The sequence below is a fragment of the Lissotriton helveticus genome, chromosome 1_1, assembly GCF_964261635.1.
Source record: "Lissotriton helveticus chromosome 1_1, aLisHel1.1, whole genome shotgun sequence".
In the NCBI taxonomy this organism is placed as follows: domain Eukaryota; kingdom Metazoa; phylum Chordata; class Amphibia; order Caudata; family Salamandridae; genus Lissotriton; species Lissotriton helveticus.
Window position 1 is genome coordinate 1,279,486,673 of NC_136057.1, and position 15,958 is coordinate 1,279,502,630.

The window sequence follows — 15,958 nt, forward strand, 5'->3', positions numbered from 1 at the left end:
AACGTCTTTTTCAGTAAGGTATGACATAATGGCATGTTTTCTTGTCTATGCAGTACTTTGATTTATGTGTCAACATGCATTTATCGTATTTCTTATATTATGATGTGTATTGTTATACCTTTGTCTTACGGCAGAGCTTCCTTTTTTAGTTCTGTCCTGGAAACGCTACTAATTTGGTGAGCACTGCTTACTACTCTGATACAAGCATGTGAATCTATGAAAGATGTAATACTGGAGAAGGAATTAGTTACTTACCTGTACACTATAGTTCTCCAGTATTATCTTTCATAGATTCACATGCGCCCGCCCGCCTCCCCGTTTCTCAGGCAGATCCTGTTTCTCGGTATTTATCCATGTCTCTCACTCGGGGACGGAAATCTGAGGCAGGAAGCTTCTGCTGGGGAGTGTGAGGGCAGGGCAGCAATGCTGATTGGCTGGCTTTTGGTCCAAACAAAGATATGGTCTGGTTACCAAATAATACAGCCCCTATGGGGATTTTCTATGCAGTTTTTCTTCTCTATGATACTGCTTGGTCATTCTGTTACCGTGAGACTCCCACCATGACGACGGGGAAGATACAAGCATGTGAATCTATGAAAGATAATACTGGAGAACTATAGTGTACAGGTAAGTAACTAATTCCTTACGTTCATAGAGTCACATGTGCCATTCACTTGTAGGTTAATGCTTTCTTTGAATTCTGGGGGTGATAGCTGATTGCCCTTCTTTATATTCCCACAATTGCTACAATTTAAACACGGTAATGTGCCTTTCCAAATCCTATATGGATCAGTTTTGATTTGGGTTTTCAATAGTTGACCAATGTTTTTTGAGCGTGTGTGAGCAAACAAAGGATCTAATTCAAAAGCTCCTTTGAAATCCGGTTCTATGCGTAAGATAGCCCATTGTTTCTTAATGATGTTTTTAAAAGCTGTACTTGCTGTGGAAAATTTGCTGACACATGTCATCCGCTGCTCCTTGGAACCAGGTTTACTGCTCAACAAAGACTCCCTTGTTAGTCCCTTAACTTTGTCTGTAGCTTCTTTCAGTATGGCTTGAGGATAGCCTCTTTTTTCAAAACGTGTGCACATTTCTGTAATCTGAATTTCTGCTTTTTGTTGGTCCGAGACGACTCTTTTCACCCTCATAAGTTGTGAAAGTGGCAAATGTTTTTTGAGTGCTGGGGGATGAAAGCTGCCAAAGCTTAATAGGTTATTGCGATCTGTGCTTTTCCTATAAAGAGTCGTTTCAAAACTGGATTCTCCTCGAATTACATTCACATCTAAAAAATTGATGGTTTTATCCTGAATGTCCCAGGTAAACTTAATACGTTCATCTATCACATTGAGTTTAGAGATTTCTGATATCAGAATTTCATTAGCACCTTCCCAAACAATAAAAATATCGTCAATAAAACGAACATATAGTTTGATATGCTCTTTCCAGATGTTTTGACTCAAAATGTTTGTCTCCTCAAAAATCCTCATAAAAATATTGGCATACGTAGGCGCTGCCGAATTTCCCATGGCTGTACCACTCTTCTGGATGTACCACTGTTCACCATGCTTAAAGTAACTGTGCATGAGGGTAAACTCTAGAAGCTCCATCAAAAAAACTTTCATAGTATCTTCATAGTGGCTATGTAGTAGCACTTTTTCTACTGCCTCAATGCCTGATAAGTGGGGTATTGACGTATAGAGGGCTTGAACGTCTATTGTGGCCATGTAGATTACTTGTTCTTTACTGATTTTTATATCCGCCAATTTCTTTAAAAAATCAGTAGTATCTTTGATGTGCGAGTGAGCTTCCACTGCGAACAATTGGAGGTATTTATCGAGGAATTTCCCGACTGGTTCGTGTATGCTTTTGACCGTAGACACGATGGGTCTGCCCGGGGGTTCATACAAATTTTTATGAATTTTCGGCGTCATATAAAATGACGGGCTCCGTGGGTCTGCTTGTGTGAGATATTGTTTGGTCTTTTCTTTAATGGTGCCATTTTCTACTGCTTTCTGCAGGATTTGCATCAGGGTATCTTGTATTTCTCTAGTTGGATTGTGAGTGATACTCATATATAGGTTTGTGTCTTTAAGGTGTTGATTGACCATTGAGTCATAATATGATCGATCCATGATGACAAGGGCACCACCCTTGTCTGCTTTCTGGCATAGTATACTTTCATCCTGACTGATATTTCTAATGATTTTAAGTTCTCCTGGCGATATGTTGGTATGTTTTTTGCAGTGAGGGTTGATCGAGAGTAAGTCCTGCTTACATAAAGTTTCAAATAAGTCAATGGCTTTATGGCTGACTGGTGCCAAGTATTTACTCGATGTTTTGAGACCTTTTAGTTCATCTGGTTCTGTACTAGTAGTTTCTGTCATAACGTTGTCAAAGAAATTTCTGAGACGTAGTTTCCGTGTGAGCTTGAATAAACTCACTTCTAGTTCAAGGGCATCGGTTCCTGTGGTAGGAATAAAGGACATACCTTTCTGTAATGTTTGCAATTCTTTATCAGTCATAGGTTTGTGTGATATATTAATAACTAAGTTGTTTTCATCCATTACTTCTGCGTTTATTTCCTCCTCTTGGGTTTGTCCTTTGTCGTTGGTTGCTCTAGCTCTTTTTCCACGTTTTTTGCTCCTCCTGGGTCTGCCCTTTTGTCTGGGCCTGACTCTAAAAAAGGCGTTTGTGCAGAGGTTGACGGTATTTCCTTCGATCCCTGTGTCTGTGTCTTTTGTTGGCCACTCCGAGTGGATGCCTCACTCCCTGTAGACGAGGAATCCGTTTGTGAATTTTGTCTTCTGTTAACCCTTCTTTTTGCATAGACCTCCGCCCATGAATAAACTTCCTCAAGTTTATAGTCGAGGGTATCCCGACGGTATTTTCTGATTTTACGTTCGTTCACCTCTTGTGTGTGTTTTACTAGTTGTTGATTGATATCTTCCAACGTTTTAACCAGTTCTTCTGTACTCATGAATTTCTTCAGTTCTTCCTGAACTCCCTCAATTTCAGTATTCAGTTCTTGTAGTATTTTCGACAACTCCTCAATAATTAACAAAATTAGATCTAGGCTGCATTTATTCAAAATTGCATACCACTTGTCGACAAATTGCTTGCTATTTTTACATAAAGAGGGTTTTAGAGGGATCCTCAGTCCTCTTGGAATCCGTTGCGATTTATGGTACCTAATTAAGGTACTGGCATGGAGTCTCTGATTTATTGTCTTTCTTGTTAAGTATAATAGTTGTTTGATATGTTGCTCTTTAGTTTTGTTTGTTGCGAACTCAGTGGTATCCTCTTGTATCAAGGAGTATATGCGTGCACTTGCATCTTCATCAAAGGCGAAAGTATCCGCCCTACTTTCAGTCATGTGGGTAATGTCATCATATTGCATCTTTCTTGTGTGGCGTGCCTCGAACCTAGTTGAGTAGGTACAATTATAATCACAAAGATCGGGTGATTCGAGCACTGCTCGAATCACCCGATCTTTGTGCCTATGGGCTTTCTCATTGTTAATAGCTGTTGGTTGGTGTCCCTCTGGACTTTTGGGGTTGTGCAGAAAAGGGATTACTTCCTTGTACTATCTGGACCTGTGTGGGTCCTCCTGTAGTATTTCTGACAACCTGGGGCATATGCTGTGGTATTTGCCCTTGTTGTGCAGTCCACCTAACCTGAGGGACCTGCTGGGGTCACTTGTTGTTGGGGAGCCCATTGCATTTGTTGTGGCCCCATCTGCCTCTGGGGTGCGATCCATTTCTGAGCTTGCTCATCGTTCTTTTTCGCTCAACATTCTTTTGCGAAATTACCCATATTGCGACAGTAATAACACTGTTGTCCTGGCCTATATCCTCCTTGTCTTCTTCCCTGCACTGACCCTAGGCCACCTCAAAAACCTCCTCATCTCTTTCCCATTTTGCATACTGGTTGCTCTCCTGGTGCCTACCACTGCACTGGTGGTGACAGCTTATTGTGGTGCTTCTAAAAGTGCCCCTTCTGTACTTGGTTTTTAGGTCTCGCGACCTATCAATGCGCGCAAGCGCATTGAGCGGAGCTAGAATTCAAGTGCTCAAAAAGCTCGTCAAACCAAGGGCTTTTTGCTGCGGTTTTCTTTGAATTCACGTGAATCACGTGACCAAACAAGCACGCGCATCAGCCTCCCTCCCTCCATCCTAATTGCATTTTTTCACGGCCGCACAGCACATCAAAGGGCTTCGCCCAGCGTGCGCTCTGCGGCTTCTCCTCCCCTAATTAATCATGGCTGGCCGGCCGTACTTTCAGTTTCCCGGCCGCTCTTGTTTTATCTCTCCCCCACTGTATCTGATTACCTTGCGCTGTGCCTCCGCTGCAACACACAATATCGAACTGCGTCAATGTGACAGTGGTCTTTATATCGAAAATGTACTTTTAGAGATGGGATGTCTTGCGCTTGCCTCAACTAATCGCTTTCACAAGTTTGCTTTTTTCCGCTATTAAAAAACAATCCTCCTGCTACACTTAAACATGGTGTCTCTTTCACTTTACAGCATATCACGCTAGTTCCTCTTTCTTTCAGCGACGTTCCACATTCATTTTCTGCTGCACTTGCGCATTGACACCAAATCCACAGACTGTCTTTTACAATCCTCATGGGGGTGTCAAGTGCTCCTCTCAACCTTCCTTCATGGGTTTGTTTTCCTGACTGCTTTCACGGGATCTTGAAGTTCACGCTGCGACTTTGTCATTGAGCCGGCAAGTCGTCGCCAAAATTATGTTGTAATATGAAGCTCTGGGACTAATAAGCTTGTAATTAAAAGGCTTCATGGTCAGGCGTGACTTCTCCCCACGCCAGCTCAGGGCAAACTGCAGATGAGTAGAACGTCAGGCTCATTTCAGTAACCACTGGAACAAACAAGCATTGGCATAGCCAATAGGTCTCGCTTTTTACTTATAAGGTCCCAAAGGCGAGACCTATTGGCTATGCCAATGCTTGTTTAAGTTTCTTTTTAATCAACTTTGCTGTGGCCCTCTCTGCCTGCTCTGTCCTTTCCTTTTTTTCCACTTGAAATAATCATTATATTGGCTTGTACTTCTGGCCACAATTTACTCTCTATTCCCTCTACTCCGTTTCAATACATTATAAAATAACATTACATTCCCTCCAGTGTTTTCCTAATTGCATCCAGCTACATGTACCCATAGTTCTTTCATTCTGGTGATTAATTCTTCAATGTCTTCAGTCTGTTTTATACTCTGCCATAAGAGCTCCAATGTCTGGTCTGTCTGGGTATGATTGCCGGAGCGCATCCCAGACCTATTGACTGATAATTGTTGAAGGATGACCCGTCAAAATGTGTATTTCTTAATGTTATTTGAGGGAATCCTGCTCTGATAAAAATGGTACTGACTTCATCTCCCACTATAGAACTTACATTTTTAGCATTGCCCAAAGCGAGATTCACCTCAGCAGTCTGTTTCTCAAACCATTCTATCCATTTTCCTGCTCCCTCCAACAGCGGGGGGTAGGGATCCCTCTAAATTCTCGTTATCCATTTGTAGCCATGGTACGTACGTGAGCAGTTGCCCACCCTTGAAAATGAGTGGTCACTGAGTTATAGGTCAAGGATTTACTGGTCTTGGGCCTAACCTCTGGTCTGTTGCTTCAAATCACTTCAGTTGGTTTGTCTATAGCATACTCTTCCCGGATTGCAAGGCACTCTTGCATACATGGATAGTTTCAATCTGGGATGCCCTGTCCCTGCCGTATATGAACTTCAGCAGTTGCTTAGTCGATGGTTTGAAAAGATCCTTCCCTGGGTAATGGCTTCTTCCCTCTTTTTTAGTCCATTTTGTCAATTCATCCAAATCAGGTCAGCAATAGTAACAACCCTCCTTATATTCTATTACCTCCATGTGTGTCAGATCTGACCTACTCTGTTTTAGGATTGACTTCTTCCACATTTGTGAGGTGTCTCTTCCTGCCATTATTGACCCCTGCGGAGGATGCGGACAGAAATTATATTGTCTCCGATTAGTGTTCTGTTCATTTGCACCCCTGTTAGACCGGTGTTCCCACTCCTAATCTTCTGCCCCCACCAACGTCTTGTAACTCATTCAGGATTTATGATATTATGGTGTCTGTGTCCCTCTCCCATCCTTAATCTTCTCTTATCCATTCCTCAGTTGCATCTCTGTCTCAGCAGAAGTGTCTTCTAGCTGAACAACAACATGTCCCGTAGTCCATTGTCCTCCGAGAGGAGCAGGGCTTCTAGAGCATTCTGCCTGTCTAACAGTGTGCTGCAATTCATTTGAGTCTGTTTCTTTGGTCCGGTTCTGGACCGGTCCTAGGAGTTGTAGGAGTGGGGTCAGAAGGTGCCTCATCTCCCCATGATTTTTGCCTCTCCTCTTTAGGTGGAACTCTAACAGGATCTTGGTACCCTGCAGCTGGCAGAATGGGGTAAAGACTATAGTGCGGGGGCTGCTCTGGGGACTGTGTCTCTTCGGGTGCTGTTGGTTTCACGTTTGTTTTTTTTGTATGGCGAAATACCCGCCATAAAGACAGGGTGGCTTACCTTTTCTGTTTTTTCTTTCAATTAGTGTGAATGTGAGTCAATTTGTGTTCAATTATGTCTTTGTCGAATGTCCTGTTGTTTGGCTAAGGATGGCGTGGCTCTTGGTACCTCTGTACCAATGTTTACAATACTTTTGTATTGGAGTCTGAAGGAAAAGTTTTTATCATGTGTTCCAGATGGGTCTCCTAAGAATGTGTGTGCTTCCTTATGTGTATGTAATATGTCTCACTTTTGATTCATTGTTCGTGTGCCCACTGTTTTATGTTCCTTCTGAACCTGTTTCCTTCACAAATATATTTGTGTTCTAGGAATATCACTAACCTATAGTAGCGTTGAACACTTGTTAATCTTATGCAGTGGTACGGAATTTACATATTCTACTGTGAGGCCAAAGTTGTGAACATCAAGCATACTTATCGCTAGTCTGTGTAATACTACTTCTATGGTTATATCTGGAGTGGCCTCATTTATGGGGGGGTCTTCTAAGAGCTGTCTCCTGTGTAATACACTACTGCCTTTTAGGTCACTCCCCGAAGGAGTGTCTCTTCCCTTCTGTTTCAAAGAGGACTTCACACTAGCTGGTCTTCCGGTGTATACCGGGAATCACCACATTTCATTTCTCATATTATTCCATCCTGATAAAAGGAAAAGAAAACGCCCATGCATGCATTTCTATACTATATTTGCGAAAGAGTCATGCAGTTCAAAATGTTAAGTTACAAAGTGCGATTCCACCCACATCCCCCTTTGACACTCAACCTCGGAACTTACCTGACCATCTTGAGTTGGCAGACTTTAATATTACACTCGGTGTCTGCTTACCTGATATTTACGCAGTGTCTATTCAATTGAAGGCAGGCAGCATTTTCCTTGGGCGCAGTCTGGGCGAGGTGAAATGAACTCCTGGCTGGCTCTCCAAATATTGCTGAAAGAAAGAAAAGGATGACACGACTTCTGTTGACAATATAGTACACAGTTAATTAAAAGAGCGTGAAAGGTCAGTCAGCTCTGTGGAACTGGAATTTGAGCTTCAACTTACAATATGGAGGACAGTTTCTTTTATATCTTCATAATCACAAATACGTCATACATTTGCGTATTAAATTAACATTTGCGCAAGCACAACATTATCTTTAAAAAGATAATTCTTTCTGCAAAAACATCCAATCATAAGTTTATGAAGTACAACTAATGTGCAAGTGTTATTTATTACGTTTCTACACCACAGCTGCACTACCGGTGTCCTTGGCTTATCTTGTGCTTTGAAGCCTAGCAATGCTCTACTCCCTACATGTCTACTTCTCTGCAAGGCCTATGTTCCCAGTTATTCTGCGTCTATGTGCTGCTTTATCTACATATTTTCTAAAACATGTGTTCTTCAATGCGGATCGGTGACCTTCTATTTTTGATGTGTCTAATTATATTTCTGTATTCTACTAAAGCTCATGTCTACGTCCCAGGTCCTGACTCAATCTGTGCTTTCTATTCTTCCAATGAAGACCGCTTAGGCCTGTATTTCTCCTTTAATACGTACATCTGCACACGTCTTTCTGCTGATGCTTGCTTTGACATGAGTGGACCTTCTTCATTTTCTACATTCCTTATAAGATTAGTGCTCATTGCCCCTCACCACCGGCTTCAGGAATTCTCTGGAAACTCAGGAGCTCTGTCCTGCAAACCAGCACCTTTACGTAGGGAGTCTGACGTATAACAACCACCAATCCTATGCGATGGTTGACATATATGTGTTTTCCCTTAATGTATGTACTAGGCTGGTGTATAGAACCTCTGTCTGCCCTCTACACGTGCCCAACATTTTTCCATGGTATCCTTGACAAAAGCCTTAAGAAAATCAGACTTATACATCCATGCCTATAGAAACCTTCAGTTGGCCCTCTTGTTGGAGCCTTAGTCATAGTGGGCTCCTCAGTTTATGCTTAGTCTGGCAATACTGGACATGATTGGTATAATCTGAGGTGTTCATCTGGATATGAAATAGTGCTTTTAATGAGTTCCAAACAATCACAAAATCAGCAATTTCCATGCCTATCAAAATTAAGCTCCTATCTCTGTCCACATTGGTTTAATGAACTGAGGATCTTCTACCCATCTGGAATTTTCTTTTGTTTGTACCTTCAGGGAGGATAAAATATAGTATTTAATAATGTCATAATCTGAGATGGTTCAACAATACAAAATCGGTAAATAGTATTAATGTAGGTTGAAGGAAAGCCCTACAAAAGTTTTACTATGTTTTGTGAATAAGGCTTGTCACTTGAATCTTGTAAATAACATAAGTCAAATGTTTCCATGAGTTCCCAAATTTAGGATTTGGACGTCTATCAAGCACCTCTATTAGATGTTCTGGGTCTGTCTGTAATCATTTCGCCAAAATATTAAGTGCCCTTCTATACAAAGTCCTTAAAAAACATAATGGCTAAACCCATCCTGATTGAAAGTTGAGCGTTATGACCATATAAAGAGCACCACATAAATCTTTTTCTGTGATAAATCATTAATCAACTCAGTTCATATGATGCAGCTCTAACTACTAGGTTTTCTCTGTAGCAGTGGAAATCAGCCGCACCTCCGGAGTTGTAATTCTGCTTTGTCAATCAAAATTTCCTGCCATTTAGTTGCTGCCTCCAAACCTCTTCCCCAGTCTTTGACCTTCATCTCTCGATCAAGGTATTTCATTAATTTAAAACAGCATGCAATCAGTTGCTGTTTCTCCCCTTTATGAAGACAATTAATGTTTCAAATTGCACCTTATTACATATTTGATTAGCAAAAAGTGAATATTCTGATGACACAGTTTCAGAATATGCGCAGGTTGTCACCCACAAAAAGCTGGCAATTCCTAGGTAATCTTCCTCTTTCTTATTTCAGTAAAATGTAGTAGTTTGTTCATTTTCCAGTAAGAGTTGGTTTACTTTACTTACTTCTCTTCATGCCCCCATCTGATTCACCAGTGCTTCACTATTCCCCTAGAAAGGTCTATTCACTCAGTCTACTCGTGAAATACTCTTTGTCAGGGAGGTTTTCTGATTCCTTCGGTGAATGCACTAAGATTAGTTGATAATTACTTTTTCCGTGATTTCTTAACACCTTCGGCTCAGTTGTGCATCCGAGAAATATTCCACGCTTCCGCCCTGCTCCTTTTGTTCCCATTTCAAAATGAGTTCACTTGGCAGTTTTGTGGTATGATAATTAATTTGAAACTTTTATATCTGCCAGAAACCTTGGGTGTAGCCTTGAGTTAATATTTAGAGTGTTACGTAATGTTTTTCCCTCAATCCAGTTTTTTTGTTTCTTAACTTCTTCCTGTCTTCAGCTGTTTCAATCACTATATCGGCAAGAAATGAAATCTTTATTTTGTACTGAGAGAACACTGGGCTCAATGAAATCCTTTATTGCACCATTATGAAAACGTTTTTTTCTGATTTCGATATAGACTGATGATGTTTCACATAGCGTTTTTACGTCTATAACTACGCCTCACTTATTTGTGGCAGTGATTGAGCTGATGTGCCATGGACCAAGTTCTTACACTCGGCAACCATCAGAGTGTGTCCACATGTAAGATTGAATGATATCTGTGGCATAAAGGTTTGTTCCCTATGAGTTGGAGTAACTATTCCACTTGGGCCGACAGAAGTTGGCAAGGATGTGGTCCATTATTTCTGTGCCTCGAAAGCAGGTTATGTTAGATGCTTTGGATTAATCTGCAAATGGGGGGAAGAGTTGTCGGATGAACCTCCTCCATAGCCTTGAAAAGCTGCGCCTCCTTGCCCATAACATCTTTGTGGCTAACATGGTTTTGCATGGATACTTGTAACTAATTATTCATAAGCTTTAGAATATCACCAGATACCACACTGGACCTAGTTAATTTTTAAAACAATGCTACCTTGTGCCAGTAAGTGGTGTCTTATGGCTCCACAGTGATTCCATGCTGCCCTGAAAGTGAATGAGCAGAGTCACATATAAGTGCAACTCCTGTGCACTAACGTAATTTCTTTCTACGCATTTCAAGTGGATCTGGAGCTCTGCTCCCAACTTTGACGGTTTCCCCATAACTGCAGAAAACATCTCTTGATTGCTAGGGAATTATATCTCCACCGAAAACTGCAGGATTGAAGCCAGGGTGAGAGTGCAAAAAACAGATGTCAGTCTTGCACCCACACAAGGTATGCCTGTGGTGCTTGCCACAACTCTAAGCTATGTGACAAGTTTGTTCTTATGCCCTCTAAGGCGATTCGGGACTGGGATGCGAAACTCTACATTGTTGACCATAAGAAGAGGTCCTAATCGAAGCATAGGTTCTGCTCCCAGTTTCCTGGCCTTATACTGGTCACAAGACTGCTCTGGTGAAAGCTCCACTGCTTGCTCGAAGTCTTCCAGAAAGTTGAAGTCAAATTCTTGGCACAAGTGAAAGAAGGCCAAGTGTGACTTCACTCCATCCTGTCACTACATGTCTAGCAAGGTGGCGCAAAGGTGCTATGATAAAGGTCTAATTCCTCTGATGTCTCCAGGATCTGAACTGATCCTGCAATTGGTCTCTGCATGCCCAAAGTTTCCCGGGAGGTGGCAACTTCCTCTGGCGTACCTTCAGACCCTCAGGAGCCACTGGGCTCTCAACTATGACTTCTGCCAGTAGGTCTGCGGCCAACACTGTCTGCGTCCCTGGGAACTGCTGCAGAGGTCTTACCAACTTCCGTACTCCAACGCCAAAGTCAATGTTTGTTCCTTCTGTATTGATACCACAGTCTCTTAATTGTGTTCCCAGACGTTTGCCTCAAAGTCAGTATTCGCTGAGCATTTATGCTGTTTGTGACTCCGATTCTGCCCATTGCAAGAGATCTATGTCTGCAGGACACTTATGATGAGGAAAGGGGATAATTGCTTTCTCTTCATTATATTGATTCATTATATAGACTTACGAATTGCCAGGGGGCTAGCCACAGCTCCTGAAACAGTGCTTCACTCTCCACTTGGTCTACTAATACAAGAAAGTGCTTTGTTTGCAGTGATGGTTCCCAGATAGACTGAAGCACTAGAATTGCGGTTGCCTACTATTTCGTAAAATGTGTTAACTCAGTTTCTTCAATCACGGGCAGCTTCATCTGAGCTGGCATTGCCTTTTAATAAAATCCTTCCTCTAGCTCCCTCTAGCTAAATGGGCAAAGCAATGCTTATCCCCCACTGTTCAGTTGACCTGCGACTAGATGGCATAGACCGTTCCCGGTGATCTGTACTTACAGACCAAGCATTCTACACTAGAGAGCCTGATTGTTCAAGCTTCAGCAAGTAAGGCCACTCCAGATTTCTTCTTATTCATGCCTCCAGATAGGAAATCAGAAAGACAAGATGCTTTCAGAAAGAGAATGTTTTCTTTGCTAGTGTAGAACGTAGATTAATCCAGTTTGTCTCTTAGGTGGCTACACCCATGCATAATGGGACATGGCTAGCGACATCATGCTGATCATCCCAAAAACGTGAGGGCCTTTTTGGCCCAAGTGATATGTGCCTGTCAGGTGGCAGCGAAGTATGTGCTCCAGGCTGGCCTGGACACTATAGACTGAATTAGCAGAGCTGATGGTACCAATACCATGCTGAGAAGGCATACCGGGGTGAGAGAACCAGGTATCTGGGGAGCCACTAATGAACATGCCTATCAATAGCTCTAGACTGTTTAAGGAAAAGGCTGATTTGGAACGATTCAGGGACATCTGACTACAGCATGTTGTCTGGGGCTGTTGACACCTGCTGAACATTTTCCCCACCAAAACAGAAAATTCAGAGGTTATTCCATGGGCTAGCTCACAGACGACTCCAGCCCTCCCAACCTGTACTACAACAGCTGACAAAGTCCTTATGGGGTTGCATAGACACGGTTCAGGCCAGCAGGGGCAGCACTCTTTAACTTCTCCCTCCTCTGATGCAGTAGCTGCCAAGCCACCTCAGTTCACCCTTCTAGGTTCATGCCTGGCCGATAGAAGGTAGGATACAGCATTTTCTTCCTTCCTGGCTGGAGATCCATTACATTGGTCAGGTGGGGCTGTCAACTTGATCAAAGGGGCTATGCCCTACCCTTTCTATTCTCCCCACCCCATATTCCTCCCACATCGGAGCGATTGTTGGAGGATCACACCTTTAACCTGATACAAGAAGTCTACATTGTTGTACAAGGATGCCTCTGATGGGATGCTACTTTCTGTTATACAAGTGTGCCACTGAAAGGGTGCTGGGTTTGTTGCCCCATCTGACCAAAAAACCTGTGTAAGAGCAGCACAAAAGACTGAGCTTCTCTGAGAAGAATGAGGATGTTGTCACGCCCAGAAAATCAAGCATTAAGAAGAGCATTTTCTGGACTTGGGCAGCATTATCTTCACCTGTCATTGAGAGTTATGAGCCTGCACTGTCTCTGTCCCATTTCAGCGTGGTGCTTCTATCCCCATTCAACTGCTGAGGTGGATGAGGAGGCATTCTTCCTCCACACCCTTATCATGGGGATCTTGTTGTACTGACTCGAAGATGCACTTCAGATTCTTGAAGCATTTAAACAATCTTCTTTACACTTACAGTTTGGGAGTAATATTGGGTTGAGGCAACAGTTGATATGTAGCCTTAACGACCAGAGCCAGGTTGGTCTTGGGCAGACTAGCGACTCCAGTATGTGTTTGTGGTCCCATGGGTGCCACCACCAGTACTGTAAAAAAGTTGACAATGACCAGTAGACTGGTCAGATGCAGGCTTGTAAACGAAATATACCATAGAACCAAACTAGTAAATTCTAGCTCATTAGCCCACTTGGTGCTTAAAATAATTTGCACTACCGGTTTGGATTCTTAACTGCCATTTTGACTAGTGGGTGAACTCTTGTGAATTGTGTTCCTGATTTGCCACTGATTTACCCAACACTATGTCACCTGGTCAACCACACCTCATTATTGGTGAACTTAGTATGGGGTAGCTCTGTATCACACAGTCCTTGTTCTTCCACAGGTTATGAATAATTTTGTAGCCCTTAAACTGTTAGTGCTGGAAATTCAGTATTATACATTTTCAGTATTGATATTTAAATATTCTAAAGTACCATCATTGATTTTGATTTTCCACCATTTTCTTAGCAGTGTGATGTATTCCTATAGGTTCTGTATCGATCCCCCTATTCCTGACCCTGTTCTGGTTAATACTTAACTAGCAGCCGACCCACGGTGCAAAAAACGTTATCGGATTAAGCCACACCACGGCACAGAAACGTGTTATCTGATTAGGTAATAACGCATGCCATCTAATTAGACAAGCACTATTCCTCCAGCCCCTGATAAGGCATACGGAGTTCTCAAAACAAATCAAACCTATGACAACCTAGGAAAATCCCTGCGGCAATTGTTTTGATTTCACCAAGAACTTCAGCAAAAGAATGTGCGAACAAGCCCGTTCGTATGACATCCTTATTGACGTATCCATGTCCATCCTTACGTCAATCTCGACACCTTACAGGTATAAATATTACCGACGTTGCCTTAAGCAAACACACGCGGTGGTGACGAGATCGGAGCAGCGAGACGTGCTGAGGAGCCCAGCAGAGAGCGAAGCCCACACGCGCTGCCCCGCCTTCCTGACGCGCTGAGAACGAGACGCTGTTTTCTCCTGCCGAGAAATCCAGCTCCGGCGCTTCCAAGCGGCCCTCGCAGGCAGCTGGAATATCAAGACCAGAGACGAGAGATACCAGCCCTCAACCATTCTAGATCTCAGGTACAGAACTGAACCACCCCTTACAGAGAATTCTTGAGTCAGTCACTTGGCAAAACAAACTTAACTTAAACTGCTACTTATCTACTCCCGCCCACGTATTAGGCTTAGGTCAGGTACACTGGGGTAGGCGTAGTTAGAAGCACCAGTTGAGTACGATTAATCAATGTATATATGTATGTATCTATTTTATCGATTTTAAATATCATATGGCTTAGAAACCATATGAATGCTTCTGCAGTATTATTTTATACTTCTGCTTTTATTGTATGCACTTTACTTAACCATAAGTATCGCAATAATATCGATTCATTTCTCTTGTACGAGAAAAGAGACTGATCAATAAATAACATCTTTTATTGAACACACCCGTCTCTTCCTTTTCTCTACAATCTGGTGAAACTAAGAATGCACGTACTGACTGAGTAAAATAAGTTGTCTTTTGTTTTCACACGACTCTAGAGATACACTCTTGATTAGGGGAGAGCAAAGTTGTCATGTTCTATGGTTGTCAGAAACGAAATCCCTTCTTGTCTATCCAGGGAGGTTAAACTCCTCCTTGCCTATTCGAGAAAGTTTCTAGTGAACTCTGAGCTAGCTGGCAAAACCAAAAACTTTAAGTCTAATATCGTCAGTAGAAGACCTAGTTAACCTCTGCCCTAGGTCTATACTATTGAAGATATTATTCCAATGCGCAGAGCCTATTGGGATAATAGGAACTACACTACATGGCGCCCAAACGTTTGGATAGGCGATAAAACTAAGGCAAGACATTAGAGTAACTCAGTCGTGCTTTTTCACACAGAACCCCCTTTTTTCCCATAATACTCCAAAGACGTCTGGAGTGGTTGAAAGGTCATATCCGCCAAACCTCGCAGGAGGAGACTCCTATGTATGGTTCTTGGTTTAGTCAACGTTGAAGGATACACTGTTCCAAAATATTGTGCATCTAATCTTTGTTTCCATAGAAACCTGATCTGCAAAAAAACAGAATAACCTTCCTGATGGTAGACAGTGATGATGAAAGGGAGACAGCTAGACTAGCAGCTGAACTCCTAGCAGCTGATAATACTCTGCTACAAAATGACCCGGGTATAAAACTCATCCCGGTCAACATAAGAAAATCTATAACTTTAAAACTTATAGAAAATGGACTGACATCGAGAGGTGGTACAGTCATATTCGTAATTGAGGCACACGAATATCGGCAGACAGAGTTATTCTATTCATGGATGAACTTTCCAGCAGCGAACGCTGTAACAAAAGAGTTCCACTATTATAAAATAGAGGAACCACCGGATACCTACACTCCTTTCGAGGAGGTAGAAGTACCACTCAAATTCCAAGAGCACCTGCTCTTGTTTGATGGCGCCCTAAAACATAATAATCACATCACCAGGCTCGGTCCACTAGGTAGACCAGGAGCAACGTGGCCGGTCCTAGCCGGATATACACCACATCCAGACATTGAAGAAATGTCTGCAGCAGAGCTTCTAATACAGCTAAAACAACTAATCAAAATACATAGACAATTAGTCCAATATGTAATGCGGACTTCAACAATCCAACCAGCAAGTAAAATTCCACAGCTGACCCCTCATCGGGGTAACACAAATAAAATTACACCACAGAACATACAGTCCTGT

The 15,958-nt window shown here is 42.4% G+C and overlaps 1 protein-coding gene and 1 long non-coding RNA gene across 4 annotated transcripts in view; one reads left to right on the top strand and one right to left on the bottom strand.

The window, feature by feature from the left end:
* The window catches only part of FAM3C (FAM3 metabolism regulating signaling molecule C), a 429,441-nt gene that overhangs the window by 92,545 nt on the left and 320,938 nt on the right, over positions 1-15,958 (top strand). The window lies entirely within an intron of this gene.
* The window catches only part of LOC144822788 (uncharacterized), a 180,796-nt gene that overhangs the window by 27,734 nt on the left and 137,104 nt on the right, over positions 1-15,958 (bottom strand). For both annotated transcript variants that reach the window (XR_013608694.1, XR_013608695.1), the window contains exon 3: positions 7,374-7,476. This is a non-coding gene — a long non-coding RNA (uncharacterized LOC144822788). The remainder of the gene's footprint in view (positions 1-7,373; positions 7,477-15,958) is intronic.